This window comes from Barbus barbus, assembly GCF_936440315.1.
Source record: "Barbus barbus genome assembly, chromosome: 3".
NCBI classification, from domain to species: Eukaryota; Metazoa; Chordata; class Actinopteri; order Cypriniformes; family Cyprinidae; genus Barbus; species Barbus barbus.
The window spans coordinates 22942828-22948607 of record NC_136731.1 but is presented as its reverse complement, the minus strand read 5'-3'; the positions used below and the strand labels follow the sequence as shown (position 1 = coordinate 22948607).

Sequence of the window (5780 nt, the reverse complement as noted above, 5' to 3'; positions counted from 1 at the left end):
CTGCAGTCCACTCTTTGTGAATCTCCCCCACATTTTTGAATGGGTTTTTTTTCACAATCCTCTCCAGGGTGCGGTTATCCCTATTGCTTGTACACTTTTTTTCTATCACATCTTGCCCTTCCCTTCGCCTCTCTATTAATGTGCTTGGACACAGAGCTCTGTGAACAGCCAGCCTCTTTAGCAATGACCTTTCGTGTCTTGCCCTCCTTGTGCAAGGTGTCAATGGCCGTCTTTTGGACAACTGTCAAGTCAGCAGTCTTCCCCATGATTGTGTAGCCTACAGAACTAGACTGAGAGACCATTTAAAGGCTTTTGCAGGTGTTTTGAGTTAATTAGCTGATTAGAGTGTGGCACCAGGTGTCTTCAATATTGAACATTTTCACAATATTCTCATTTTCTGATATATTGAATTTGGAACTTTCATTAGTTGTCAGTTATAATCATCAAAATGAAAGGAAATAAACATTTGAAATATATCAGTCTGTGTGTAATGAATGAATCTAATATGCAAGTTTCACTTTTTGAATGGTATTACTGAAATAAATCAACTTTTTCATGATATTCTAATTTTATGACCAACACCTGTATGTAGTACATGTACTGTTTTCCAGAGATACAATTAGTTGTTCATTGTTGATGCCACAGTCATCAAGGCAAATAGCTCTAAAGAAAAGCAGAGAAACGCACACAGAGACACCATTATGGTCTGAACTGTGATCACAATGCATTTGGAGAAGTCAGAACCTCATAAATATAATAAATAAATAAATCCCAAGAATCAACTATCTTTTTACCTCCCAATGAGACCAATTCTGGATTTCACAGTAGAGGGAGTTTCCTGGGCATTCTGTGGCATCAGCTTGCCTGTGTCCATATAAGTTGTAGTATGAGGACAGTCGTCCTCCGTCTATAGCGCAGCTTGTGAAGCCGTATCGAACCATGTCCAGTGCACTCCTGATGGGAAGGGTGTAGGTATAATCTCCAATGAAACACACGCCATAGCTTATGGAGTTGTACCCGTAAGCGTGGGCACCGACCCAATTTCAGCCACGGCCTTCATACAGGTTTCCATCAGAACCCGCAACAAAACTACATCAGCTACTACTATATCAGCGGCAAAATGAGGAGCTAAGCATTGCACGGAACATCATAACAACTGCAGAAATTAGTAATTGAAGCCATTTTAAGATTATTGCAGTCCAAATGAGTGAAAAATAATTTAAAACTACCAGTAATAGGATTGAATGACTTTTGACCAACAGCTAGGTGGCACCATTATCAAATTGATGTGGTGTGTTCTGTTTGAGTTGACAATGGTGCACACAAAGGTTGCGTCAATATGCCAAAGCATTGCAGAGATACGGCCTCAAGTGTCATTTTGGCATCATGTCTCAAATTCGTTGTTGTGGTATGTGAAAACTGTTTAGTCTATCAACATGAAATCCATAACTTTTTGTCAGCATGGTCTGAAGATGATATGATTCGATTTTGGTGAAAATCGGACCAACGGTCTAGGAGGAGTTAGTAAAAGCAGGTTTTTAAAGAAAATAAATATGGCGGACTGGAAGATTGGCAAAGTTGGTATCACTGTTCTCACCTTGACCCAAGGAATCTATAAATATCAGTCTCATTACAATAGGCAAAATTCACTGAAAGATAGAAGCATTTATTTGACATTTCATTATAACGTTTGACCACAAGGTGGCACTGTTTCAAACATTTTGAGTACTTTCAGGTCATGGTCTCCATGGTACATAAAAAGTTTCGTAATGGTACACCAATGCATTCGTAAAATATAGCATTTTTAATCATAATACCCCATTATAGTCAATGGCAATTTCATGTTTTGTTCAATTATAGCGCCACCAAGAGGCACAATCCCACCCAATTTTTCACGTGTCCTTAGAGTGTGCCCATACATATGTCAAATTTGGTGAAAATATATCATCTTGTTTTGGAGTTATAGATATATTTGTAAGTAGATGAAAAATGACTGACTGTTGATTTTGTTTGCATTTTTGTGCCACTTACTATCAAAATTTTGGCAATTGAGCATTAGCATATAGCCAGGATGCTATGTTTTCGAACTTCCCACGGTGGTTTCGTGTCGATCGGAGTAACGGTTTCTAAGATATTGGCAAATGTTTTTTAACAGCTAAAATGCAACGTAGCAGAAACCATAAGGCAAAATCGGGTAAGTTTGGTATTGATGGACTCGGCAAGGATTCAGGAGTCTAAAAAGGTGACTCTTGTGAAAATAAGTCGACCCCACCCAAAGTTATAAGCATTTGAATATTTCATTTTACCAGTAGGTGGCGCTGTTTCGAAACTTCTCAGGCTCCTTCAGGGCATCGTACTGATAACCCATACCAAGTTTCGTAACGATACGTTAATGCATTCGTAAAATATAGCATTTTAGTACAAAATTCAACATGGCCGACGCCCAAAATGTCTGAAATTTAACTCGGCATGATGCACTGAAACTAAAGAGACTATTTTTATGATTTTTGGCCAAACCATTCACAAGTTATAAGCAAAGATATTCATTTTTCATATATCCTGACTGCTAGGTGGCACAGTGCCGAAACACTGCAGGTAGCCTCAGGTCATGCTTGTTATCACACACACCAAGTTTCGTCTCAATCTGTCAAACCCTTGCGGAGCTATAGCTTCAGATGCATTTTTGCTCGCATTTTGGCAAATTCGTTAGTGTGGCATTCGAGAACGCTTGGACGAATCGACTTGAATTCCATAACTTTTTGCCTCCATGGTCTGTAGATGATCTGAGCCAATTTTGGTAAGAATCGGATGAACCGTCTAGAATAAGTTCGACAAAGTAGGTTTTACGAACAATTGAAGATAGTGAAAAAACTAAACCTTATGATTTTTGACTTCATTCGACTTGGCTTGAGCCAAGGATTCAGATTAGAAAATGTTACCATTGCTTTGTTTGCTCAAAAGTTAGATTTATGTAATTTCTTCACCCTTCAATAATATCAAGCACAGATTACTTTCTTTGGCCATGAACGACACTTCAAAATTATTAAAATTATTAAAAACTAAAAAAAAAAAAAAATTTATGTGACTTTATTTATGAAAAACTTTATTTTTGTTAATTTATGTGATTTATCTTCCTACTCTGCTTTAATATTAATAGCAAAACAGAAGAATCTACAACATTTTAGGTTTTTGATCTCAAATATGCAATGCACAAAGTGCATGTTTGTGTTAATTTATTAGATATGTGGGTTTTATTGGTTGGTTCATTTTATTAAATTTTTTCCATAATATGACTCATTTATTAGCTGTGGTTGAATAGAAAATGTTACTAATAAAATGTTCTTGTTTTCTGTGTTTTTTCCCTGGTTTTCCATCAGCCACCACCACAAAGCATATGAAGGACTTCATCAGCACTGTGGAGAGCATTGAAGCTGTGAATCCAGGTCTTCAGATGCTCGATGTGGTGAAAGGTCTACGTAAGGCTTTGAAAACGATACACATGACCTTGTGGCAGATCCATCAGTCACTTCCTATGTAAGCGAGGTCATTAATCACAGCCTGGCAGTGTTGGGTAAGGAGAAAGGTGTGGTTCTCACGTTAGATGGTTCAAATGTGGCGTTGGCCCCAATGCTCCTCGGACTTGAGGCTGGGCTGCAGTCCACCGTCCAAGACCTTTACCTTTTAACCTTGACGACAACATGGTCGCCTCATTTCTACATCACATCCACAATGAGCAAACCACTGTTCCTTTTGGCACTAAAGGATTCTGGGATAGCATTTCATCCCCAAAGGTTTACACTCTCTCTGATTTGCCCTCCTTGGCAACCGGCGCTATAATAACCGGAGGTATAGATGGGTTCATTCTCGGGTCAGAAGTTTCCACGTCTAACCATCGTGAGCAATCACTGAGTGGCTTGCTGAAGAGTTACTACAGCCACCAGCCTGATGCCGCAAGGTTGGATGCATCGCTCCGTCTGATCAGTCAGAACCGAAGGATGAACTTCAAAAACCTTGTCAGCTTCTCTTTGCTGAAAAGCCAGATGGTCCAGGCTCTAACAATTCACCGCAACTTAAACGAGTCTGAGAGGAAGAGGCTGGATGACGTTATGAACGAAGGGTTTGACCAGTTTGTCTATGTGTATGCTGGTAATTAAACATTTATTTGTTTATTTATTTACTATTGATTTATTCATTTTATATTGATTATTTTATTACTGATGTTAACACCATTTTATTAACTTTCCTTATAAAAAAAATTAAATATATAATATATAAATTTTCTGACTAAATATTCCTATATAATTTTATGCTGTTAAGTTTTAAATATTTAAATAATAAAATATTTTAAAAATAAATAAATAATTAAATCATATCACTTAGGTAATCCACTTTATTTATGACAGATTTGTAATCTGTCAGTAGCAATACTGTTCTTACATTGTTTTTTCCCCCTCCAAAGTCTGTCCCAAGATTGTCACGAGGTCTCAATGGGGAGCTGCATCTTTCATCGGTTCTCCCTCCTATCTGTCTCTTCCTGTGCCATACCCTTTCATCCACCACACATATCAACCCTCCCAGCCTTGCACCACCTTTGATAAATGTGCCAGTGTCCACGCTACTACCAGCAAACCAATGGATGGTCTGACATTGGATACAGGTTAGAAAAGTCCCAATTGGAATAAAAAAAAATTTGTTAGGCAACATTCTGTACCATAAAGCCCTTTGAACTGCGCTTCATGTGCTGTATAGAATCATTGCAATTCAATTGCTAATAATTATCATTGTTTGTCCCCCTGAAGTTTTGTTGCGGGTTCTGATGGAAACCTGTATGAAGGCTGAGGCTGGAATTGGGTCGGTGCCCACACTTCGGGGTACAACTCCAAAGGCTATGGCGTGTGTTTCATTGGAGATTATACCTACACCCTTCCCATCAGGAGTGCACCGGACATGGTTCGATACGACTTCACAAGCTGCGCTATAGACGGAGGACGACTGTCCTCATACTACAACTTATATGGACACAGGCAAGCTGATGCCACAGAATGCCCAGGAAACTCCCTCTACCGTGAAATCCAGAATTGGTCTCATTGGGAGGTAAAAAGATTGTTGATTCTTGGGATTTATTTATTTATTATATTTATGTCGTTCTGACTTCTCCAAATGCATTGCGATCACAGTTCAGACCATAACGGTGTCTCTGTGTGTGTTTCTCTGCTTTTCTTTACAGAGCTATTTGCCTTGATGACTGTGGCATCAACAATGAACAACTAATTGTGTCTCTGGAAAACAGTACATGTACTACATGTATCACTCAAGATAAATGCATATTAAAAAACATATCTATTGTTTTTATTTTACACATGACATTAGAAATGAATCTAGACAAGTAATTTAAGGCAAATTGGCAAAATCAAATTTGCCTTAAACAATTTTTGTCGAAAAGAAAGTTCTTTTACAAAAGCGATAACGTTCATGTACATATTTTGACATATCAATGCCTTATTTTTACATTGTTAGAATATTATCAAATCAGAAAATATAGCTAATAGGATTTTGTATATTTACAAATCTAACTATGCTGTGGTAGAATAAAATAATTAAATATATTTTTAATAGCAAAAACAATAGACTGTGTGCATATGTAGCGCTGTGTAAAAGTGTTTGTCACTTGATTTCTTCTGGGGGGGGGTTTTGTGTGTATATCTCATACTAAATTGTTTCAAAAATAAAAACAAAATCCAACATAAAGCTCAAAATAAATTCTTTAAATGATAATGTTA

General features: G+C 37.6%; 1 pseudogene across 1 annotated transcript; it reads left to right on the top strand.

Annotated features, from left to right (window-relative positions):
- The first annotated feature begins 2160 nt into the window (after nt 1-2160).
- LOC306858524 (N-acetylmuramoyl-L-alanine amidase-like) lies at nt 2161-5242 on the top strand (annotated as a pseudogene). The gene is made up of 5 exons: nt 2161-2194; nt 3378-4146; nt 4460-4657; nt 4800-5094; nt 5228-5242. The product of its transcript is annotated as an N-acetylmuramoyl-L-alanine amidase-like (transcript).
- Nucleotides 5243-5780: the final 538 nt, after the last annotated feature.